General features: G+C 40.2%; 1 long non-coding RNA gene across 1 annotated transcript; it reads right to left on the minus strand.

The window, feature by feature from the left end:
* Positions 1-3,286: 3,286 nt before the first annotated feature.
* On the minus strand, positions 3,287-7,108 carry LOC147826664 (uncharacterized). The gene is made up of 2 exons (XR_015438837.1): positions 7,047-7,108; positions 3,287-6,212 (listed from the first exon to the last, which is right to left on the minus strand). It is a non-coding gene; the product is annotated as an uncharacterized LOC147826664 (long non-coding RNA).
* Positions 7,109-11,655: the final 4,547 nt, after the last annotated feature.

Raw genomic sequence — 11,655 nt, forward strand, 5'->3', positions numbered from 1 at the left:
TTTCCCTTCATGGAATGGAGGTGTCTTCAGGAGAAGTGATGGATGCTAGATAGCCCCAATCTAAAAGCTACCCAGTAGCACACCAAGAAAGGGCAAGAAGAGCCCAGCAGGCTGCTGCTTCTAGGGACCACATAGAACTGAATCTGGAGACAGGTCCAGACTTAGCACCCAAAACACTGTTGCTGAACTTGGGGAGATGCCCTTGTATCTGAGTGTGTGTAGGTTTAGCACTATGTGTCATGGAGTGACAATGGCTGTGGGAGAGATTATTTCTTTTCATGAAGCATTCTGAGAACAAACGCAGGACCAGCCAAATGGAATATGCCTTGATCTATAAAGTGCTTTCTGCAGCGTGTAGGCAGTGCAACCCAGGCTTAGGCACTGGCAGCTGTGTTTCCAGGCTCCTGTCTCTCGGCAACCAAGCTGCCTGTCTCCACACAGCCCTCGTGTGGCAGTGCCAAGCATGGCAGGGTATCTAGTGATCAGGCTTCTAGCTAGGGTTTTGCTTTCAGATATGGGAACCAAACTGTCCCTTTGGGCTAAATAACTTCTCAAGAGTTATTCTGGGAGAGAGGATCTCGTGGAGGGAAGAAGGTCATTCTCACGAGTGGTGAAAGGGAGCTCAAGTCATCAAGTCAAGCTCAAGTCAACTTTAGTGATAAGATGTCATATGACATAGCATCCTCCTACATGAAAACCCATCCACCAGGATCCTGTGGGGCCCCATCTCCTACTGGCTGCAATCCACATATCAGCCTTGAATCCATCTCACACTTTTCCATCATGATGACAAATATGTCAGTGCTTGTTCACTGCTTTGCTCAAATTCAGATAGATGATGTCACCGTTTGTTCCTTGTCCAGAGGAACTCCATGCCAGATATGGTGGTACACACCAAGGGTCACAAGTTTGAGCCCAGCCTGGGAAACCTAGTAACTTAATGAGGCACTGTGTCAAAATCAAAATTCACAACGGCTGAGGATGTAGCTCACTATGAAGGTACTGTGTTCAATCCCCAATATTGAAAGGAGAGAGAGAGAGAGAGAGAGAGAGAGAGAGAGAGAGAGAGAGAGAGAAAGAGACTGACTTCAGGGGCTCACTTACTGATGAAAAGAGAGGAAACGAACCCTTTCTGTGTGGCACTCAATGTCTAAAATGCATTGCCCACTACAGAAAAAGCTGGCTAACCTTTGCACAGGTGTAAGCATGGAACCACTCAGGTTCAAATCCTTATCTGTTCCTTTTTTATTGGTGTATATTTGTGACACATAATAACCATATTCATCTTGGGGAGTTGGTACATATACCCTAGAAACCTTGGTCACCCACACTGTGCTCTCTCCATCTTTACCCAAATCTGCTTCCCATCTCCACAGAATCCACCTCCCTGTTTCCTACCACCTCTTTTTATTTTGCTTTTTAAATTATTTACATTATGGGTCACTCATATTAGAGAAACCATGTGATATTTGAGTCTGGTGGAGTCTCAGGCAGGAAGATCACCACAAGTTTGAGGCCAGCCTGGGCTACATAGTGAGTTCAAAGCTAGCCTAAACTGTACAATGAGACTCTGTCTCAAAAAAAAACCAAAATAAATAAATATAAAATAATAAAAAATAGAAACCATGTGACATTTAACTTTCTTTCATTTTACTTGGTATTATGGTCTTAAGATCCAACTATTTTCCTACAAATGACTCTGATTTATCCTTCTTTATGGCTGAGTTGCACTCCATTATGTATGTATCACATTTTCTGTACCCATTCATCTGTTGATGGGCATATAGGCCACTTCTACAATTTCGCTGTTATGAATTGTGCTGCTGTAAACTTGGGTATGCATTTACCACTCTAATGCAATGTCTTTAACTCTTTTTGAACGATAGCTGGAAGGCCAATAGCTGGATCAAATGTAATTTCTAGTTTTAGCTTTTTGAGGAATCACCATACTGATTTGCATAGTGGTTGAACTCATTTACATTCCTACTAACAAAGTAGAAGTGTTCCTTTTTTCCTACAACTTCACCAGAAATTTGTTGTTTTTCTTGAGTCCTTGATAATAGTCATTCTTACTGAATTAAAATGGAATCTCAGTGTTATTTGATTTGCATTTTTCTAATGGTAAAAGATGCTGAACATTTTTCCAGGTACTTATTGGCCATTTGTACTTCTTCCAAAAAGTGTGTATTCAATTATAATTTGCAATTTTTTATTGGGTATTTTCTTTTTAGAGTCCTAAATTTTTTTAGTTCTTTATATATTCAAAATATTTGTCTTCTGTTTGAAGAGTAGTTGGCAAAATGTTTTCCCATTCTATGTGTTGTCTCTTCACTCTGTTGGTTGTTTACTTTGTTGTGCAGAAGCTTTTAAATTTTGTATAATCTCATTTGTGATTCCAGGTATTTTATATTGTGAAGTTGGAGTTCTATTCAGGAAGTCCCTGCCAGGGCTATGTCTTCAAGAGATTATATGGCTTCAATTATCTAGGTCTTTAATCCATTTTGACTTGATTTTAGTACAAGGTAAGAGATATGGATCTAGATTTATTCTTCCACAGGTGGATTACTTGTTTTCCTGGTATCATTTGTTAAAGAGGCCATCTTTTCTCCAGGATATCTTATTGGCCCTTTGGCCAAAAATCATATGGCTGAAGGTGCATGGGGTTGTTTCTGCATCCTCTATTCTATTCCATTGGTCTACATGTTTGTTTGTTTGTTTGTTTGGTACTGGGGATCAAACTCAGGTCCTTTCACTTGCAAGGCAGGCGCCGGAACCACTGAGCTAAATCCCTGGCACATGTTTGTTTTTGTGCCACTACCATGTTGTTTTTACTACTGTAGCTTTGTAATAGAATTTGAAATATGAGCTTGTGATGTTTCCCGCTTTGCTCTTGTTGCTCAGTATAGCTTTGGATATTCTGGGTCTTTTCTGATTCCACATACATTTTAGAATTGACTTTTCTAATTCTGTGAAAAATGCTGATGGTAATTTTATTAGAGTTGCATTAAATCTATATATCATTTTTGGTAATAAAGCCATTTTGACAATACTGGTTCTGCCTATCCAAGAACTAGGGATGTCTTTCCATTTCTTAGTGTCTACTCCAGTATCTTTTTCCAGAGCACAATAGTTTTCATTACAGGTTTCTTACTTCCTTCATTAGATAAATTCCTAGATATTTAATTTTTTTGAAGCTATTGTGAACAGGATTATTTTCCTGATTTATTTCTTGGTGAGTTTGTTGTTGGTGTATCCTGACACTTTGCTGAATTTATTTGTTTTGTTGTTGTTGTTGTTGTTGTTGTTGTTGTTGTTTGGGTATTGGGGATCGAACTCAGGATCTTGTGCTTAAGAGGCACCACTGAGCTAAATTCCCGGCCCTGAATTTATTAGTTTTAAGAGTTTTCTGGTCAAGTGTTTTTGAGATCTTCCATGTAAAGGATCACATAATCTGCAAATAAGGATAGTTTGAAGTCTTCCTTTCCTATTTGAATCTCTTTTAATTTTTCTCTTCCTTGGTTGCTCTGGTTAAAGTTTCAAGTACTATATTGAACAGGAGTGGTAAAAATAGATACTCTTGTTCTTGATTTTAGAAGGAATGCTTTCAGCTTTTTCCCATTTACTATTATGTTGGCAGTAGGTTTGTCATAAATGATTTTTATCAATTTAAGATAAGATCTCTCTACCTATTTTTTGTCAGGGTTTTATCTTGAACAGATGTTCAATTTTATAAAAGGCTTTTCTGCATTTATTGAGATGATCGCATGATTTCTATCCTTACTTTTGTTCATATGGTGTATTACACTTATTGATTTATGTATGTTGATTTTTCATCTCTGGGATGAAGCCAACTTGGTCATGATCTATCATCTTTTTAATGATTTGTTGCATTCTGTTTGCCAGAATCTTGTTGAAAGTTTTTGCATCTGTGTTCTTTAAGGTGATTGGCCTGTAGTTTTACTTTTTTGTTGTCGATTCCCTGTCTAATTTTGTTATCAGTGTAACACTAGCTTCAAGGAATAAGTTTAGCAGAGCTCCTTCCCTTTCAGTTTCATAAAAGAGTTTGAAAGGTGTTAGCTCTTCCTTGAAGATGTGGTAAAAGTCAGTGTTGGATCCATTGAGTCCTGGGGTTTTCTTAGTTGGTAGTGTTTTAATTACTGCTTCTCTTTCATTGCCTACTTTTGGTCTTTTCAGGGTTTTTATATCTTTGGTCAGTTTTGGTAATTCATAGGTGTCTAGGAACTTAATAATTTCTTCTAGATGCTCTTATTTTTTGGAATGAAGGTTTTTGAAGTAGTTACTTATTGTCCTATGGATTCTGGCAGTGTCTGTTCTGATTTTGCTCTTTTCTTTTCTTTTTCTTTTTTCTTTTTTGTCAGACAGGGTCTCTCTATGTAGTTCAGCCTGGCCTTGAACTCACTATGCAGGCCAGGCTGGCCTCAAACTCACAGCAATCCTCCTGCCTCCGCCTCCTGAGTGCTGGGATAACAGGTATGCACCACCATGCCCAGATCTGCCTTTTTCATTTCTTTTTTGGTACTGGGGATTAAACTCGGGACCTTCAGCTTGCAAGGCAGCACCACTGAGTTAAATCCCTGGCCCTGCCTTTTTCATTTCTAGTTGAATTGATGAGTCTTTCCTTTCCTTCTTTGGCAACTTTTGCTAATGGTTCATCAATCTTGTATAACCTTTCAAAAAACCAAATCTTTGGTTCATTGCTCCTCTGTATTTTTTTTAATGTTGGTTTTGTTTTGTTTTGCTTTGCTTTACTTTGCTTTGTTTGAGACAGGTTCTCACTATGCAGTTCAGACTGGCCTCAAACTCCCTGTGTAGCCCAAGTTGGCTTTGAACTCATAGCAATCCTCTTGCCTCAACTTCCATGTGCTGGGATTATAGGCATGTGCCACCATGCCTGACTTTTTTTTTTTTTGTCTTAATTTTGTTAATTTCTGCTTTGGTTTTATCATTTCTTTACTTCTACAAGTTTTTATGTGGATTACTCTTGTTTTTCTAGGACCCTGAGATGCATCATTGGGTTATTTATATGGGATTGCTCTATTTTTCCAATGTGGTCATTCGCAGCTATAAGCATCCCTTTTAGAATTGCTTTCATTGTGTTCCATAGGTTTTAGTATATTGTGCTGCCATTCCTGTTTGGTTCTAGGAACTTTCCAATTTCTTCCTTGATTTTTCTGGCTCACTGACTATTCAAGAGGGTACTATTTAATCTCCATGTGTTTGCATAGTTTTCCTGGTTTCTTTTGCTGTTGATTTCTAGTTTCATTCCATTATGGTCCAACAGTATGGCAAAGATTATTGCAATTGTTTTGTATTTATTTAACACATTCCAGCTGGCTTGAACCACTGGTGACTGTCCCATCAGGCAGCTTGTACCACTGGTGGTAGAAGTAGTACAGTCATGTGTGGGACAGTCATGCACATACCTTCAGTGTTTCAAGCTGCCCAGCAGTGAGACATACAAATTATGGCACCATCATGAATGTGTTAAATATGCTTAATGTGTTCTTTGTGGAGAAAGTTCTGTGTGCTGCTGAGAAAAATGTATATTCTGTTGTTGTTGGATGAAACACTCTGTAAATATCTGTTAAGTCCATTTGTTTGATAGTGTGTCAATTTTAATATGTCTTTGTTGAATTTTCTGTCTGGCTCACCTGTCTATTTGTAAGGGTAGGGTATTAAAGTTCCCAGCTATGATTGCATTGATGTTTATCTAACCTCTCATATCTAGTACTATTTGTTTTATGAAATTTGGTGCACTGGCATTTGGTGCATATATATTTACAATTGTTATCTCTTCCTGTTGAATTGTTTACTTTACCACCAGTACTGTCACTTATAAATTTTTGTGACTTTGGAAAGGTCACTTAATATACATGTGCTTCAATCACCATACTATCCCCTTTGTTACTGGACATGGTTTATAGGAGCCTCACATTGTACCGGGAATCAGTCTTTTTTTTCAGTGCTGGAGATCAAATCCAGGGCTTCACACATGCTAGGCAAGTATTCTACCTTTGAGTTACACCCTAAATCCCACAGGTCAGGAGTCTTGATCCTTCTTCCCAGATTGGGCATTAATTTTCTGTGCAATCTTGAGCATGTTGCTGGATTCTGTGACCCTCCATATGCTTTCTCAGATAATTTCTGCATTGTTCACCTCAGGGAGTTGCTCAAATTAAGGTTGTAGAAACCTAGAAAAGACATATAAATATTAGTAAGTGACACAGAGAGATACCAGCTGTGATATTATCTTTTCTGTGTTGGCAGAGTGGGGAATAAGATAATTGGGTCCTAGTTTAGAAGAAAAAACTGTTAAAGAATCTCTTCCTGTATGTTTTCTTATTTTATTTGTGGTGCTGGAGATTGAACCCAGGACCTTGTGCATGCTAAGCAAGTGGTCTATCACTGTGTGCATGCAATCTGCATCTCTTATGTTTCTCTCTGTCTTTGTCCCTCTATCTCATGGTTTTCTGCTTGCTTTTACTCCTTCCCCCATCCCAACCAGGCCAGAGCTGAAGCCTCTTCACACATGGCATCTCAGGACCCTTTTAGAACAAGTCAGCCTGTCTTAGTTACTTTCCCATTGCTGAGCCACAATACCTGACATCCACAACTTAAAGAGGAAAAGTTTATTTTGGCTCACAGTTTGTAGAGATTTTAGTTCATATTTGGCTGGCTCCAAGGCATGGCAGAGGAGAAATAGCTCATGGCATGGCAGATAGGACGCGGAAAATGATCAAAGGAGAAGGAAGGGAGATCCTTCTAGGATACTCTCCCACTGACCCACCTCCTCCCACCAGGGTTTGCCTCCCAAATATACCATTTAACTATAAACCCATCAGTGGACTAATGCACTGACTATCATGCACCCATGATCCAACCACCTTCCCAAACCCCCACCTATGAGTGCATGAGGGTTTGGGGGACATCTAAATATTCCTCCCTGGCACCCAAAAGACTCATGCACATCCCTTTATGCAAAATGCATTTTCTAGTCCATGTCTAAGAGTTGCCAAAGTCCTCACAGTTCCAGCATTGCTGAAAAGTTCAAGTCCAAAGTTTTCTCTGAGATTTCAGCCGTGAGTCCCTGTAAAAATGAAAAAAAAAAAAAAAAAGGTTAAATATTTCCAACATACAAAGGCACAAGGTAAACATTTCCATTCCAAAAGAGAGAATAGGGGCATAAAAAGGAATGAGACCAAAGCAACCCAGCGGGGTAAACATTAAATCCTGTAGTTCCATGTCCAGCACCCAGAGCAAGTTGTGGTGGGATATACTCTCCAAAGGGCTTGGTTGTGCATTTCTGGTGGATGTAGCCCTCAAGGCTATTCTCTTGGGTTGTCTTTGCTCACTCTTTGTGGCTTTCCTCAGATATTCCACATTCCTGGATTTTTCAACATTCTGGGGTCTTCAGTGCAATTTCAGCTTCACTCTCACAACTTCACACACTGCCCTTTCAGGAGTATACTGCCTGGCCTCCCAGGCCTTCTTCTGGATGGAAATTTGGATGGAAGCCTTCCTGACTCCACAACTTGCAATTCTGCATCCACATAAAAATAGCATCATGTGGATGATGCCAAGGTCCACTACCAGCTCAAGCAGTAGCCAGGCTTCCTTGTATCATGGCTGCAGAGGTCTCCAATTACCTACATGGCTGAGTGCAATGAACCTATCAACTCAATCCAAAGGAACAAATTCCCTAGGCAGTCCTCATTCTGGGGCATGGTGCCCTGGAGCTCTTTCACAGAGCAAAGCCAATCACTTTTGTAATTTTGAGCCTGCTCAGGGTGAGGACTTACTGGTTCCTTACATACCCTCAAGGCATCCTTCCTATTGTCCTGTTGTAAAGTCTTGGGTTCTTTCTAATGCTAATCTTTTTAACAGCAGCTCTCCTCTGCTGCAGCTTTGCAGGCCTCAACTTTCCCAGAGCTATGTTTCAGGCCAAACTAAAAATTTCTTAAATCATTCAGTTGTACCATTTGCTCTTGATTATCAACATAGATTTGGCTAAAAGTCTCCAGCAATACCTATGCCACAGCTTCAATATTAGGGTGCCTTGAAATTTCCTCTGCCATATCAATTAGTCTCCCACCCTTAATCTCAGTCTCCTGCAAAATCTCAGGATATGAGCAAAATGTAGACAAATTTTCTGCCAGAGCACAATACATAGGGTCTCAAGTCCAAATGCCAATAAAGTCCTTCTTCCCAAATCTCTTGAGCCTGGTCTTTACCAGGTGCATTACTGTCAACATTCTGGTCTTCTGAATTCTAACCAGAATCTCCCATCAAGTTCAACTTACAGCATTCTAGGGCTGCTTTTTGAGCTTATATCTTCAAACATTTCCAAATTCCTCCAACAAACCAGTTTCAAAGGCTTCTAAACTATGTGCTCAGACACAGTTACAGCAAGGTCTGGTACCAAAATCTGTCTTAGTTACTTTCTCATTGCGGAGACACAGTGCCTGGAACCCACAAGTTAAAAGGAAAGGTTTACTTTGGTTCTCACTTTGTAGAAATTTTTATTCCATAGTTGGCTGACTCCCAGGCAGGGCAGCATGGCAGAGGAGAAACAGCTCATGGCATGGCAGGAAGCAGAGAGAGAGAGAGAGAGAGAGAGAGAGAGAGAGAGAGAGAGAGATCAAGGGAGAAATACTCTTCCAGGCCACACCCTCTAGTGACCCACCTTCTCCAAATAGGCTTTACCTCCCAAATCACAGTTATCCATAAACCCATCAGTGGACTGATCTGATGAATATCATGCACCCATGATCCAATCATATCCCAAAATCTCCACCTATGAGAAAATGAGGGTTTGGGGGGACAACTAGATATAAACCACAACATTGTCCTCCCTTAATGGCTGAGGTTGATACAATCAGGGCACGAGTCAAGCCAACCTCTGGGTTTTGCTGGAGTTCTGGCTCCAGGCTTGGAAGGCAGAGCATTCTGTTGCTTATCATTCCCAGGAGGAAGTGCAAATGGGACCACAGTGGCAGATAAAGGCAGATGAGCCCCAGCCTACTGCACTCAGTTCTAGGGATGAGGGTGGGGTGGGGAGGTCCTGCCAACTCCTGGTAGACTCATGACACCGGCCCAGTTAGGCAGCAGTTAGCTTAGCTGAGCCCTGCTCTTTGCCCACCTGTACCAGCCATACTGCCCCTACAGCCTTGGTGTCAAGACAGATCTGGGAGTGATACTGACTTCCCACCTACTCATTGGGCAATGGGAACCTTGAGGAAGTCATTAGCTTCTTCAAATCCAGTGTTGTTGTTGGGAAATGGAGCTAATGGGGGTGAGTTGTAAGGACAGGAGGAGAGTAGTAGCACAGCAAGGAGCAGAGGCCAGATCTGGCCTCCGATCTGCTTTTGTTTTTTTGTTTTGGGGTGGGGTTTTTTTTGGTACCAGAGATAAAACTCTGGACCTTGCACTTGCGAGGCAGGTGCTGGAACCACTGAGCTAAATCCATGGCCCCCACTTGCCTTTGTGTACTGCAAAGTAAGAATAGATTCGATATTATTTGGGACAGGGTCTTGCTATGTAGTTCAGGCTGAACTTGAACTCACTATATAGCTCAGGCTGGCCTTGAACTCTCAGAGATCCTCATGCCTCAGGCTCCCCAGTACTGGGATTACAGGCATGTACCACCACACTTGACCTAAGAATAGATTTTATATTTTTAAATGGTTGTGGGAAAAAGTCAAAAGGGGAGTTCTAGTTCATGAAGAAATCGATATGAAATTCAAATTTCAAGGGCCATAAGTAAAGTTCCATTGGCACAGGGCCACACCCATCATCTACACAGTGTCTCTATGGTGGCAGAGGCGAGTAGAGACCACAGAGGCTGTAGGTGGGTCTCAACATCTGGCCCTTTACAGAACAAACTTGGGTACAAGTTTAAGGGTACAGTTTCAAATTTCTGATCTGTCACTTACTAATTTTGTGACTTTGGGAGGGTTACTTAATCTGTACATACCTCAATTTATTCTTCTATAAAATGAGGATAACAGTTGTTACTGATTGTTTTGATGACTAAACGTGTTAGTATTTGTAAAGCACTAAACTAATGTCTGCACATTGTATTATGTAAACAAATGAGATCTTATGTATGAAGAATTAAGCATTTATCTTATGTTTTAGATTTGGTTGAAAGGAAGTAAGGAGGCATGGTGGTCCCTGATACTGTCCTGATCAACCTTGCTTTTGGTCCAACACTGGGAAGAAAACCCTCAGGCGAAGATGGTGGAAATGTTGCAGAAATCTCAGAAAGAAATAGACAGAGACACAGAATTTGGATAAAAAATAAAATTTCTTCTCGTGAGCCGACAGGAATGCCAGAAACCAGTCTGGTCAATATCCGCGCCCCCTTTGTTCAGCATTTCCCTTTTTATATCCTTTTTAGCCGTTATCTCATCCCTAGTGGTCTTTGATATGTAAATACAATTCCAGTTCATATTTATAAGTCACAGACACAAGATAGGCCATATACATTATAAATTCACCATGGCATGGTAACTTTGTTAGGTTAATGAAGTTACTGGTTAGAGTCAGATAATCCTCACCTTAAACAAGGAGTTACAGGAAAAGCAAATCTTAAAAGAACACATTACTTATTTTGCTTCTACAACTACTTTAATATTCAATCTATTAAGTTATCTAAAACTTTTCCGTTATCATTCCTCCCTCTGTTTACTTCGGGATAATTCTTCTATCCATTACAAGTTCTATCCAGTTTATCTACATTTTTTTAACACTAGCGTTTGGTAGTCTTGAGCTGCAGCACTGCACTACCATATAAATTTTGAAATCCATTGGATGACACAAGGACCAAACATTAATATTAATATTATAACAAGAAGGGGACTCAGAAGAGTTCCTATCCAAGTTTTTTTCATTCTGCCCAAGTAAAATTAATCTCATAGGACAGCTCTCCTATACCAAATTTCTCATCAAGAGCCTTGATTTGATCTTTTAGTTGGCCTAGTGATTCTTGTACTACACCAGATTTATTAGCATATTAACAACTCTCTTCACCAAGAAATAAGCAAGTCCCTCCTTTCTGAGCAAATCGAGAGCAGGCCTATTTTGTAATGACAGGTTTCTAAAGCCTGAAGTGTGTCTCGAATTTTCTCAAGATCTTTTTAAACTTCTTGTCCTAATGAAATATATTAATCCTTCTGGCATATACATAGATATAGGATTACATTGACCTTGTTTACAATTACCAGTGGCTCATCCAACAAGGGAGCCGTTGATCCAAACTTGTGTTTTCTCTTTGCAATATAATTTTTCATTAGAATAGCCCCCCACAGTCAGAAGTTATCCCAGGTCCCCCATAATGTTTTTATCAAAGAATATTGTAAATGGATAGCCTTCCGGTTCCCATTTTACCATTTTAAAAGTCTCATATTTCTCATCAAACTTTTCATAACTAGGCCTAAACACCCGTAGCTTGAAAACAAAGAAACTTAAGGCAGTGGTGATCTGGCACAACACGATAATCCATGTCGGCCTTGTTGGTATTCTTCAGCCATGCGTTGACTCACGAGCCTCTGGAGTGGTGAGAGCAGGGCTTTGAGTGCACTGTCTTTCTCGGCTTTCAGCATCAGCTTTATTGTTACCTTGTGCAATGAAGTC

This window comes from Heterocephalus glaber, unplaced genomic scaffold, assembly GCF_053883595.1.
Source record: "Heterocephalus glaber isolate CG9 unplaced genomic scaffold, H.glaber_assembly_v1.0 deba00001463, whole genome shotgun sequence".
NCBI classification, from domain to species: domain Eukaryota; kingdom Metazoa; phylum Chordata; class Mammalia; order Rodentia; family Bathyergidae; genus Heterocephalus; species Heterocephalus glaber.